Source organism: Somniosus microcephalus, chromosome 2, assembly GCF_052327205.1.
Source record: "Somniosus microcephalus isolate GS21.2 chromosome 2, FLI_Smic_1.0, whole genome shotgun sequence".
NCBI classification, from domain to species: domain Eukaryota; kingdom Metazoa; phylum Chordata; class Chondrichthyes; order Squaliformes; family Somniosidae; genus Somniosus; species Somniosus microcephalus.
The window spans coordinates 315,312,715-315,326,915 of NC_140988.1; the positions used below are offsets into that span (position 1 = coordinate 315,312,715).

Consider the following 14,201-nt stretch of genomic DNA (forward strand, 5'->3'; position numbering starts at 1 on the left):
ACATCACAGATTGAAATTTCATCTGTCAAGACCTTTTGACAGATGAAATATCAGTGTCTCACAGCTGTTTGAAGCTGTCAAACACTGACAATCTGTACTCCAGGTTAATTCCTTCCTCTCAGGATGATTTAGAGATCTCCCCAGAACAGAAAGCTGAATGCTGCAGATTTTGACAGCTGGCGGCCATTCTACTTTCTGTGCCGGTGAGATGAGGGACTCCCGAGACCTGAAGGAAGGAAGGCTGTAAAGGTTAGTAGAACTACTTTAAACACTTTACACAGACCAAACACACTTACCTCTGCACTCATGCACCCATCACTCACCTGAACACCGGACATCTCGACCCCTCCAAGCCCTTCATCCTGATGGCCCGCCTCGCTAACTTGGCGTGGTTTGGAGCCATCGGGAAGCCCACATTTCAACAAAATAGGGATTAGGCTAAAAACTACCTGTTAACAGGCAGTTAATTGGCACTAACCCCCTTCCTGCCTCAGGGAGGCGGGTCCCAGTGTGGGGCGGGTACCCGCCTCCTTTGAAACTGGCATGAAGGCGGGATGGGGTCGGGACCCCCGATTTCGGGATTTTAAACCCCCACACGCCTCCAATCCTGACTCCACGGCCCAATGAAAATCCTGCCCATTGTGTCACTACAACACTATAGGTTAAAAAGGGTTTATCCACAACGAGGGAGGAAACATCAGAACATCATTGGCTCTTGCATAATTTCAAAAAGTTTGATGTGTTGGTAAATGCCTTGCAGCAAGTCACCACCTGCCCCTCCCCCCCCCCCCCCCCCCCCACCCACCCTAAACTTCAGTGGAAGATGATACGTGACGTGTGGAGGATAAGAAGAGTGATACAAAAATAGACCTTCTAGAGGGAGGATTGGGGGTTGTCAGCCAGTCACCATGATCTCTTGCATTTGCTTGATTGTCTTTGGGGACTGGAGAGGAATTTCCTAGAGGTTTTTCCCTAAATTGACCCTAATTGGTTTTCTTTTTGCCTTTCCAAAAAGATTGCATAACCATGCGGGAGGTGGGTATGGTATGTAGAAGTTACACCATGCCGGGACAGGACCGGTTCAATGGACCGGCTGGTCTATTCCCATCCTTTTTCGTATGTTGTATTAAAAATGTTAATGAAAATCTAATTCCGGATACAGTACTATATAACAAACTAGATTTCCCATTTTATCATGACCATTTGAGAGTTTATCACTAAATGTGTTTTCTGTTCACAGCTCAGCATACATGCAGTCCTGAGGTAGCCAGCAATCAAACAGAGGGATTCCAGCTACTATATCCTATGGAGAATCTATTCATTATAGTACATTTCTTCAGCTAACTGAAAAACATGAGAGAAATTGGCCACTGGCCTTTAAACTGAAGGAAACATCCAGATGTTGCCAACTAAATAGTTACTATATTGAACTGGTTAATCTTCTCGTCGCCATCTGCCAGTGCAACGCCCTTTTACTTTACAAAACTGTTTAAATGGGATGGAAACTGACTTTATTTTTTAGTGTGATTGTTGTATTTCCTGAAGATACCCCTTGTCTCTTGATTTTCAGTCACTCTCTTACTTTTTCCAAAATATGGCTATGTTGTCACAACCTTGTGACACATTTGTGCAGTTTGGTTTCTGCCATGAGGTTTGGTTAGTGAAAAGCCGAGGTCAAACATGAAGAACCCAACAAGCTATATTGCAACCAATATTTTGGTCATTTTTGAAGGTGATACAAATAACAGTTGCTGGAATGAATGTGGCGAGCCAGCAGGTCTGCATCATACAAGGGTCACAAAATGACTGCAGTCTATAGAAAATATGACCCCTCCTAATTATAACTGCTCTGGTAACCTGCAACAACATGATACCTTAAAAGATTATAGCAACAAGCTGCAGTTAAGTGCTGAGGAAATGGTGATTATTATGTGTAGACACCTGAGCCTGGTTTGGTCTTTGGTGCTTATTTTAAAGCACTTGACCATTGAGAAAGGAATCTCCTCTGCAAATGTTTTTTTTGTGTGACAATAGGATTTTCCTTTATAAGTGATCACTTCTATCTTTAACCTGTATCATTTTGAGCTTAAACCACTGGTGTTAGTGTACATAAGAGAAGGGAAAGCCCATAAGATGCTGATTTTGTACACCACCAGTTCATACTTTTCAGCTTTATTGAGCTCTGATAGCAAGAAGCAAAACAAAAACGATCCCCTTTATAAAGCAGATGGGCAGTTATTTTTAAAATATTTTTGAACAAATTGTGCTAGAAATCAAATGAATGTTAGCTAAAGGACACCAGTATTGTGATGGCATAGTTTCTTGATTCTAATGGCATGTATTTTTTAAAATATTGAAATGCCAATTATATTTGCAAAAATAGATTAGAAACTCACTTGCACATACGTGACAATGAATGCAATTTGAATCTCAGTTGGAAAGAAGCAAGTTGTGGTCTCTAAATGAACAGCTACAGGATGGGTGCCGGTCAGCAATCAACTGAAAAGATATTTGTATTCTACCAAGATGGTTATGAGCTTGAGTTGAAAAAGGAAATAGCATTGAGATTTCTTATTGAATAATCACGGGGGAATGGGACTGACTGGATTGCTCGACAGAGAGCCGGCGCGGACTAGATGGGCCGAATGGCCTCCTTCTGTGCCGTTATGACTCTGACTATTTAGTTGGGTTTCAGTCTGGTTATGGGAAGGGGTTTCCATCTGGACAACAAATCAAAAGTGGTATCGTTTAACTCCATTAAGGAGTGTGCTTTTATACTTGCGCAATGGAGCAGCAATACACTTGGAAGACATTGCGGAGGCCATGATGAATCGCTGTTGGTGAATGATCATTTATAATTGAGCAAACGTTCATAAGTACTGAAAGGATTAGAAATCACAGAATCACAGAAACCCCACAGTGCAGATAGAGGCCATTTCGGCCCATCAAGCCTGCACCGACACATATCCCACCCTATCCCCGTAACCCCACGTATTTAATCCCCCTAACACTAAGGGTCAATTTATCATAGCCAATCAACCTAACCCGCACATCTTTGGACTGTGGGAGGAAACCGGAGCACCCGGAGGAAACCCACGCAAACACGGGGAGAATGTGCAAACTCCACACAGACAGCCGCCTGAGGCCGGATTCGAACCCGGGTCCCTGGCGCTGTGAGGCAACAGTGCTAACCACTATGCCACCGTGTCTGCCCTAATATAGTGCAACATATCCTATTCCTGCAATGAGAAATTTAGAAATGGTCACACAATGCTCAGTATAATATCGGCCATAGTTATTAAATAATTCCTCTATTTACTTCCACTTGAGGAAGTTTGGGATAACTTCAAAGGCTTGCGTGTTTATAAAAAAAAAAAGTGATGAGTGGGCTGGATGCGTTCTGTTCATGAAGCCATTCCTAGCATGGGTTGAATACCTACAAAAGCACATGGAGAAAGCACAGTAATTTAGTATTGATATGAAGGCAGCATTTTAGAATTGATTTAGATTATTTTTATTTAATGGGACATTATCGTGAAAATGGTTAGCCAGATACTTAAAAGCACAGTATACACATTGCATCATTTCACTTGTTTGTGGCTCCTCTTCCCAAACAAAAGAACAGTTTGCCAAACTTTGATAATACAGCTTTTTAAGAAGTTAGTTAAATATAAAGTATGAATGCAGATATTTTATAAGTTAGCCCTGATTCTATACAAATGATTCTTGCCCCCGACCCAAAAATGCATATTTTAAATTGTAGAAAGTTTGAGCAAAATGAATACAGTTTCTGAAAAACCATGAACTTTATTCTTTGATACTATTGATGTACTTTTAATCCCAGCTACATCATCCCAGTTGAAAGGCTGGATAGAAGATTTGAATTAAAAAATTGGACACTGCACCACTGGTATTTAAATACAGTGAGTGTGCTTTAGTGGAATATAAAAATGTTTAATGAGTGAATGACTTGAGAAATCATGAGAGTTGATGCATCCTTAAAATTTTCAGTATTCCATCCCAAAATATGAAATGTTTCATTTATTCTATGTCTAGTTTAATCATTTGGATTTTGTTTAAATCTGTTAATGTTTTGGGATATATACTTTATATACAGAGTCCAGAAATTGCTATTTGTGACTTAACTGGGTTACTAAAGGTTTTGGCGATCTCCTGTGCTGGTTTACAGACAATTCTGCTGTTTTCAGTCTTTATACAAAGTGGGTCAACTAACCAGAAGGGAGCAGCACAATATACATTACATCAGCTGTGAACTGCTAGTTAGCACTCGAATAGCAATGAGAAAGAAGCTAGTTGATGATTCAGCAAATTGCTTCAGAACAGCCAGTTTGATTGGTCAGAAGCTGCAAAGAGAGCAGGCATACACCTAAAAGGAGTTATCACCACTCTTTCCCCATGAAGCACCTGATGCATCAGCAATGGGAGGAGGTTGTTTAAAAATGTCAACCATTGTGGTCCTAGATGTGGCTGACTTAACTGCAGGGCCCTGGCCATGCATAACTAACACTTGGTGAAACACTGCAACCAGCCAGCATTCTACTTCCAGAAGGAAATTACTTAAATGGTTAGGTCTGAAACAAAGCACAAGCATCAAGAGCCAACGGTGCTAACTCGAGCTGCCAATATTCTTACGCCACATAGAGGAAATAAATGCCATGCACTTGTATCATCGAATTTTGCAGCACAGAGGCCATTTGGCTCATTGTGCTTCTGCTGGCTATCTAAAAGAGTTGTCCACTTTATCCTATCCCTCTGTCTTTTCCCTGTACCCTTTTATAGAATCATATGAACATTATGTTGAACATTTATTTGTTATTGATTAACAATATAGCAGGAGCTCAGGATAAGATGACTAGTATTTGAAGAATTGAGTATGAAAGTGCAGGAGATGGTGCTTTTGGGCAGTTACTTGGCACATGTGGTTTGACCTTTTTTAAAAACGGTGTAGCTATGGCATTCCTTGGGAAGTATCTTGAATTAGCAACAGGGGTGCAGTCAATGATTATGTAGACTCTGGGAAGCCAGTAGTTTTGCAAAATTGTGTTGCAGCATCACATTGCTGCTTTTGGTCAGTGGTACAAATGATGAAGTTGTTGGCTGAATAATGCATTTGCTACATCCTTGATGCATCGGTGACCAGTAGACTGATGCTGCAGATATCTTGTCATAGCTTGGAATGAGCCAGGGCTATAACATTGAGTGCTCACTAGAAGTGCTTGCTCCATATTTAAGGTTATCTACAAGTCCTGAGGCATGTAGGGCATTTGTAACTGTCTCCCAGCTAAGTGCATCTCAGGCAGTGCTTTTCAGTCATTGGCAGACAGGGCTCGTAATTGAGAGTGGGTAGCATAGAAGCTGGGATAGATGGTATGCTTCTAGTGCTCTCTGACATCCCTGGCAGTTTTCTGTTCATTCTTGTTTCACAATTGGCACCAGCAAAATGCTACACACAGACTACTTCACACTTTGGTAACTACGAGACTTGTCTTGGTACCAAACATTAAAAAAAACACTCATACAAAAGCAAAATACTGGAAATCTGAAATAAAAACAAGGGTCATCGACCTGAAACGTTAACTCTACACCTCTCCACAGATGCTGCCTGACCTGCTGAGTCCAGTATTTTCTGGTTTTATTTTTTTTTTTTAAACATTGATATAATGGTAAAAAAATCAGCCCACTGGTCTTGCTTCTGATGCTATCCAGTAATTTGTACTAGAATGTGAAGAGGTATGAATAGCTTAGTTGTACTGTACCCATTGTTCAGGCTTGCCTGTGAAGATTGGCCACTTAGAATTAATATTGAAGGGTTGCTTTTGCCCTTGGAACCATACCCGTCTATCTTGATAATTTAAGAAGAACTTGCCTATTCAAAAGGTGGTAATATCTTGCAATGATCCAGGCAAGATAATACAGATGTAAATATTTAGGGGCAGAGTTTCCACTCGGTTGCGCTGTTTTTTTTCGGTGCAACTCGCCCAAAGTGGGTGTAACCCATGCAAAAGAACGTGGAATTTTAAGGGCAAATTGAGTTTCCACGATCTTGAACGGTAGTCTAAAAAAACATTGAGCCCGAAGCAGGCCCTGCCCACAAAACCGGCCACGCCCCGAGGATGAATTAATCACCATTAGGAGTTTCTGTTAATTGCGCTCATTTGCAGACCTTCGAGGGGGATCTAAAAATTAAGCTGGTTCATTTGGGCGCAACAACACGAATAGGCAGCTTTAAAAGCTTTTTATTTTAAATTTACTAAAACTGACTACTGTACCCCAATATAATTAGTAAATGATTCTGTATATTTTTAAGTCATTTTTTGTCATTTAAAATCATGTTACTCACAGGTGGTGGATTGCCACTGAATAAAAATGCTTATTTTTGTAATAAACCTATTTTCAACTGTATTAATCAAACTACTCTAAATATATCCAAGGGATATTTTCTAAAGCAATTTTTTAAAATTGCATTTTAAAATGCTGCCTGACTGCCGTGGTACATGCCAGATTTTGTGTCCAGCGATATGCAAATGAGCTTGAGCGTAAACTCGAGGGGGGGGGGGGGAAACTTCTCAAAACGCCCGCATCGCCAATTGCACCCAAAGCGGAAACTCAGGCCGGGATTTTCCCTACCTCAGCAGGTCTGTGGCAAGTCGTGGCCTCGCTGCTGGCTCCAACCCAACCTCTGACATGACTTTCCCCTGATTGGGCTTATTAAGCCCACCCAACAAGTTTCCCGGCCAATTGAAGGAAGCGGGTCTGATGACGCATCATCAGCCAGTTTCCCTAAAGGGACCATGTGCAAATTTACTTTGACATTTGTGCTGTCAGTGTTCTGCAGCATTGAGGTGCTGCAAACACTGACTAGCACTGGACAAAGGTGCAGGGCTGCACCCAGGCTTATGGAGGGAGTCACAGCATGCAGGGAGGTTCTCTTCCAATGGGCAGAAGAGACCTCCCCAGAAGACCAACGCAGCCTGGTTGCACAGGAGGGCACAAGAAGGATGTCATCAGGAGGACAAGGCTGCAGTGGTGCAACCCTTTCAATGATCTCAGTAGATCACAAAACATTACTGCAAAGCCACACTCAACCTCATCCTGCTGTGCCACTCATCACATCCCCATCACTCTGCCTTCCCTACCCTACTCCTGCACATCTTTACACCTGCACCCATCCCTCTCTATCTACATGATCACATCCCCATCTCATTAGCCACCCCTCACACTTCTCCACATCCTTGTCCAATCCTACCAACTAACAAGGGTAGGTACTTGTGTGTTTTAGCCAATGTTCACGTGAAGTTTCTGTTAATGTGCTGTCAAGCATTGAAATCTTTATTTTCAACACTTTGCATTCTTTGACAGATTTGTGTGCACCTTTGGAAGTGGTTTGTGAATGGTGAGACATAACGGTACCCCCGCAATGCTGATGAGTGTGAATGGAATGGCTTGGGCATTGTAGGGATACTTTATGTTGTTGGTGTGGGGTAGTGTCTACCTGGCACATCATGTGCCAAGTGAAGTATATCTGGCCATGGTGAGGCCATCCCTGGTGTCCCAGGCAGCAATGTGGTTGGGCGCTGTTGCCTTTATCCTGTGTAGTATCAGGTGATTGCGGAGAAGGTTGGTGCTGGTGTTGGAGCTGATCGTGGTCAGATTCTGAGGACCAAGGTGAAAGTAGAAAGTGCACCCATGCTGATGGAATAGATGGCAGATGAAGTCGAGATGACGGAAGCAATCCGTCAATGGTGGGCGAGGTAATGAGGTCAGACTGGATGGAGACTTGTGTAAAGACTTGCAGCATTCTGAATCTGTAGTGGAAATGCAGTTTAGAGAAGCTCGTGGTTAAGGGAACATTTCTCAAATCAGCTGGAAGCTTTGACTTGACATTTGAAGCTGTCAACTTATCAGCTGAATCAATGGTAAGTGACCTCCTGCCTCAGCTTCACAAACGAGGTCCAGGCACAGCGAGAAACCGGTGGGCAACCTGTCAAATTCAAAAAGCTGTGAAAAAAAGCATCAAGTGGCTGTAAACAAGCCACTAATGATTTGAATTGGGTCCCCTGCTGCTGCTCATCAGGTCTGCTCAGCGCTGGCAGACCCGACATTGGGAAATGCAGGTGTGGGTTTTGACAACGGGTTCCCAACCCGCTGTCAATCATTTTAAATGACCCGCCACCAATCGGGCCCACTGAGCGCCGGCAAAATCGCGGCCTCAGTGTTTAAAATGTAGTTAAATGCTAGGCTAGAAGAGTTGGAATACTAGTTGGACAGGCTTCAATAAGCCAGCAGGCTCTTTCCTCATCCTTGACTGTTCTATGAAGTTCCAACTTCAAGAAGGGAGAAAATTAGAAAATTTCCAGTTGATGTCATATTATGGAGTTGGGCTTTTTGGACTCTGGTGATGGATCTTGATAGTTGAATCTCTTCATATGTGGTGAGTGAGGTTATTTTGACATTGTTATGTAGCAAGGAAAGAATTTTGGTGATGTGTGGCAGAAGAGGGTGGAGCTCTAGATAATGTTTTAAAGTTTATTTTTATGAAGTGAAGTTAGATGATTGGTAATTCCTGTCTCCTGGTTGTGCTGCAGATTTATGCTGAATGTTGACATTCACTAAAAAAAGTTCTCAATGATCTCTGTTATGTGGGCCACGAGTAGCACCTACTCACTCAGGTTTATTATGTAGTGTGGCGCATCTGGCTTTAGCCCCTGCAAATGGGTTAAAACTTATGGCAGAAAGTAACAGCAGTTTGTAGTACCATTTCACTTCAACGTAGTATAACTTTTTCTGCAATGTTTTTCAAGTAATGATGTCTGACTGTATAAATTGTTCCATGTGTTATATCATTTGGGAGACTGTGAAACAAACGTGGCACCAGAGCCTTTCTAGTGCAGACAGCACAGTACTGGGTTTGGATGTCAACCAAACCAACTCTTGGCTGGATCAACACTTGTTTGTGGTAGTTTTGGAGATTGCCCTGCTATTGTGACTGTAAGGGAAAGTGTAGTTGTTTTTGAGGTGGGGGAAATTATATTCCAGTACTGGAGATTTGAACTGTTTGAGAAATTACAACTTGGTGTAGAGAAGGTACAGTACCAACGTTGAATTTAGTTTTTGCAGTACTTTATTATAAATGAAGGAAAGAAAATATTTCACTTTAAAATCAAATAATGCAATAAAATATCATTCCAATTTTATTCAGAAATGATCAATCTAGCCTCTTTTGAGAGTGTCTAAATTTGGTATTTGACTTGTACATCATTTTCATAAATGAATGTTCAGGTGAGGAGGTGACCTGTTGAAAGGGCAACTTGCTCCAGAAGTTAGGCTTTCTTTTGTGAAAGATCATCAATTAATGCCATAAATAAAATGTATTAAATTTTCAATATCTCCAAACCAAGTACAGGTAGACTATCCTTTATCCGAAAACCTCGGGACCAGCCGTGTTTCGGTTTTCGGAGAATTTCGGATTTCGGAAGGTGGGTCAGCGGGGGGGTCGTGCGCACGACCCCCCGCCCCCGCCGACCCCCCCACCCCCCCGCCGACCCCAACCCCCGCTGACCCCCCCGCGGACCCCTGCCGGCCCCGACCCCTGCCGACCCCCCCCCGCCGACACGGTCGGGGTCCGCGAGGGGGTCGGGGCCGGCGGGGGGTCGTGCGCATGACTTACGCTGGACTTACGCTGAACGAAAAAACCTTCGGTTTTTAGAGGGTTTCGGTTTTCGGAAGTTCGGATAAAGGGTAGTCTACCTGTACTATTATTGAGTACTCGTGAAATATAAATTGTGATCATTCAACACGTCTAGACTTCAGCACCAGTTTTATTCAACATTTTGTCTGTTGTATCTGTAACATTTTTAATAAGCTATAATCTGTTGGTTTTGGAAAACTATCTCCTGGACATTAAATGTGATTTTTTTTTTAATGAAAACATTTGTTGCAATTTATTTTTACCATCTATTTTGAGGAAATGCTTGTCACAAATATTTCATTACAGGAAATATGACTGGTTTAATTGCATTTGCAATTTATTTTTATTTAAAATGCCAGACAATGTCCTGTTCATTGAATACTCTATTTTAGTCACATTGTAATTTGAATATTCTTGTATCCACTAGTCTTTTTAACATATACATTTTTTAATTAAAATATCTGACATTAAAACATTTTTTTCCATAATGAATTACACTTGCTACATACTCTTGCCATCACCACATCCTGGCACATGCAAGTTCCATTCTGGTAATTTTATGCCTCTTGTTCTGTGCTTTTGGGTCACACATCTTCTATGTCATTATATAACGTTTTTCCCATTCTAGAATTGTAAGTGAGATCTTTCAAATGATAATCTGTCCGTGCCATTGGAATTTAATAAGATAATAAATAGTAATACAGCTAACCAGAGTACCTCAAAGCACCTCTGTTTGTGAAGGAATATACTATATAACCTTTTTTAGAAAAATATACTATTTAGCCTTTTTAGAAAAATACACTATCTTACGAAAGAATTCTGGCATTGTTGGGATAAGACCGTGGTTGACCCTGAAGAGTACCTTTTATAAGGAGCTCTACCTTATAAATTCTTTAAAACATGACAAACGGGTTTGGAAATTTAGAAACCTAACTATGAAATAGCTATGAAAGAATTCTGGCCTTGTTGAAACAGGACAAGTTGTTGACCCTGAATAAATAACCTTATTGAAACAGAAGAATGGGATGGCTCCGAGTGGCTGACCTTTTGGGAACAACAAAATGGTCAACCCTGGATATTATGTGATATAAATTAAACTTCGTAAAGATGGCACATAAGATAAGGAACATCTGCCCTCATAAAGATGACATAAAATAAGGGACATCTGCCTTTCACATGTTTTTTTTATATGGTGAACCCAGAACACCTGGAGATGTGGCAGATTCTGGAATATTACAAGCTGATGTGGCAGTAAAGAATTGCAGAGGTCAGCAGAAAGATGAATAGTGATAATTAACTTGCATCAGCAGAAACCTTAAAGGAAATACAACTGAAAAAGCGTATAAATATTGAAGTCTCAAATGGAATATCAGTCACTTTAAACGGGCAAAGTGATTCTCAACTACAGAGTGGTCTTCCACTCTTTGTACTTTGGGGATCAAAGGTATTTAGATATCCTGTATAGAAAATTTTAAGAACTGTAATACTGTAGCGAAGTTAAGATTTCAAAGTAAGATTCTCTGTTTAAAAATAAGATTGTATTTTTTCTCTTTTTAGAACTGTTAATGTTGCGATTCACTGATACACTAACTAAATTGCATGTCGGTTCTTTTAATAAATCTCTATTTTTAGAATTGTCTCAAGTCTTCTGTATCAATAACTCGCGAACTCAATCTCTCTACACTCTAGTGAAGAGGTACATTTTTCTGAGGAGAGATCTCCGAACCCTCATAATATCCAGAACGCTACAGTCTGGCTAAACTTATTAAAAGCGCTATCTGGAGGATGGTAACATTCTCTGGTTGTTCCTTTCCTTTAGGGAGAGATAGCCCGGATCTTTAGACCCAGTTAAGCATCTTTAGGATTCGGCTACCTCAAACTTTAGTTGAAAGTGAACATCTGAGAAATATGCCTGATCCGGGATAGCCAGAACTAGTAAATATCCTTTCATGTTGTCCCAGAGTTTTGTAATGTTCATGACATCGAGAGTCGAATATTTGACTTACACACCCAGAGAGGACAAGCAGGAGTGTTGGCAGACAGATAACATTTAAATAGATCTGTGAAGACTGCAACTGATCAAATGAATCATAAATATAATTTAATAGAGAATTAAAATTACATGTGTATCATTAAATAAGATATAATGGCGTACAAATCTGACGTGCAAATTTCAGCATATTAACCTATTATCAATGCTGGTTAAAATAAACCCACTCTAAGTAGTAGACTATATCAATACCTGTAAAGCAATAGAATTAGAAGCAGTAACCAGCATAGATGTAAAAGAAGATAGTTCCCACTTGACAAAGTTCCTCTAATTACAAATGGAAGGATAGGTTCTCTGATGTTTCTCGCTGCTGCTGGGGTTGGGAAATCAGGCAAGTGGGCCTTAGCCCATTTCTCATCCAAGTGTTTCTTCCCACAAATTTTCTGACCAGCTGAATTGTTGGGTCAAGAGTTCTGTCAAACATGTCACACGTGAGCCTTGACACACAATTTACTGTAAAATATTTAAATCGGTATCTGACATGATTTCCTGGCTAAATAATGTTTTATATTTTCTACTTTCTTGCAAATTGGTATAGCCTTTTGTGTTGAGAAGGAAGAACTACCCACCCCATTTTGTCCCTTTCCTCAGGACACTGACTCTCGTTCAGGTACTGTTCCATTGCTTTTGCTGATCGGGTGATGTTGAAAGAGTTAAAAGGGCTAAAATAAGGGAATTTAGGAACCGAGCATATATCCAATGTACATGTCCCATAGGGAAGTATGGTGGAATGTGGCCAAATGGTCAAACTGTCAGATGCTGCCTGAATAATGGGCACAAACTGTAAGCTAATAATTGAATAATGTGGTCAAATGGTCAAACTGTCAGTTGCTACTTGAATAATGTGCACAAACTATTAGCTACCAATTGAGGAATGTGGTAAAGATAACATATGGGGTCACAGGACTATGTAACAGTCAAAACGTGCACACGGGTCACAAGAATTTGCACCCGAAATCAACTATGATGTAAGCCACGACTTAGAACAAAAAACTGTATATAAGGCAGGGGATCTTAGCGATCGGAGAGCTTTCATCCCAGCATGAGTGTCTCGCCTGTCGGCTTGTAAATAAAGTTGCTTTACTGAACGAACCTCCGGACTCCGAGTGATTGAATGAGAATAAGGCGGACATCGACCCTTTATATCAGAAGGTCTGTCTCTGGGAGAAGAAGCTCTCCCGGTTCACCCTTACAACTTGGCATAGTTGGCAGGATCTACCGGATGGGCTGAGTAGAGACATTGTCGCCTCGTACCGAAGCCCAGGGCCGGAGATCCAACAAATCTAGGCGGAGCCTGGATACGTAAGTAAAGCAAATTGGGTGCATGCTAGGACATTGTAAAAATGAAAATGAATAAGTTGAGGAGCTCGGGTTATATAGGATTGGATATAGGGAGAATCCAATCTAGGCGGAATTAAAACCGCATAAGTAGGGAAAGGTCCCTGAAGGTCCGGGGGAGTCCCGGAGGTAACAGGTCCAGGGGAGTCCCGGAGGTAACGGGTCCAGGGGAGGTCCGGGGGAGTCCCGGAGGTAACAAATGAGGGGGGAACTAGCAAATCCACCCTAAAAGGATGGCGAACAAAAAGGACACCAAAAGATCTAAACGCCTGTACTAGTTTGTATGCGATAGTATCCGATAACAGAAATTCCGATAGGGACGGGATAAAAAGACCCCGGGGAAGTGAGAAAACCTCACGGAAATTCCCGAGCGGCTAGAAAATGGCCGGGAAAGAAATCGACGGACAAACAGGACGGCGTAATGTAACTTGCTGTATGAATTTGTGCGCGATAAGTATGAGAAAGTTAAGGAAAAGATGCTTTAAAAAAAAAAGGGATATGATGACAAGTTAATAAAAAGAATGGAAAAGGAAGCTGGAATCCTGAATGGGTTCCCAACCGACAGAAAGAATGGTGGAGTAAGGAGAGCAAGAATAAGGAGGAGAGAACGGTAGTGGTTCTTTGTCAGGACCACCTGAAAAATGTGTAAGATTGGGGCCACACTGGAGAGGGAAAAAGAGGAGTTAGTGGAACAGTTAAAAAGGTAGGTGCCAAGTGTGCCGCTGTAATGAAGACCAGGTCAGTGCACAGTGGAAGGAATGATAGTGAGGAGATTGATTGGATGATTCAGAAAGAGAAACCTAAAGTTTTACTGACACGGAAGTTATTAACGTCTGTGCTGAAACAAATAAAACACGATTGCTGAGTGAAAGGAACCTTAAAAAGTGCTGGGATCTCAGTTTGTTTGAAAGTGTGTGTTAAAGTGTGAAAGTTTTCTTGACTCTGGATGTTTAAGAAGTTACAGTATTCTGTTTGTCTGAAAGTCTGTCCTTAAAAAAAAAAGGTCTGGTGTGTTTTAGCTCCACCCACTCTTTTGTACAGAGAGCTAAAAGCTGTTTAACCCTTTGAAGACTTGTCTTGAAGGATGGACAAGCATGTGTTGTT

General features: G+C 41.4%; 1 protein-coding gene across 2 annotated transcripts in view; it reads left to right on the forward strand.

The window, feature by feature from the left end:
- The window catches only part of LOC147123527 (interleukin-11 receptor subunit alpha-like), a 144,431-nt gene extending 133,084 nt beyond the window's left edge, over nucleotides 1-11,347 (forward strand). For both annotated transcript variants that reach the window (XM_085974129.1, XM_085974121.1), the window contains one exon: nucleotides 1,241-11,347. The gene's annotated coding sequence lies outside the window, so the exon portion shown is untranslated. The remainder of the gene's footprint in view (nucleotides 1-1,240) is intronic.
- Nucleotides 11,348-14,201: the final 2,854 nt, after the last annotated feature.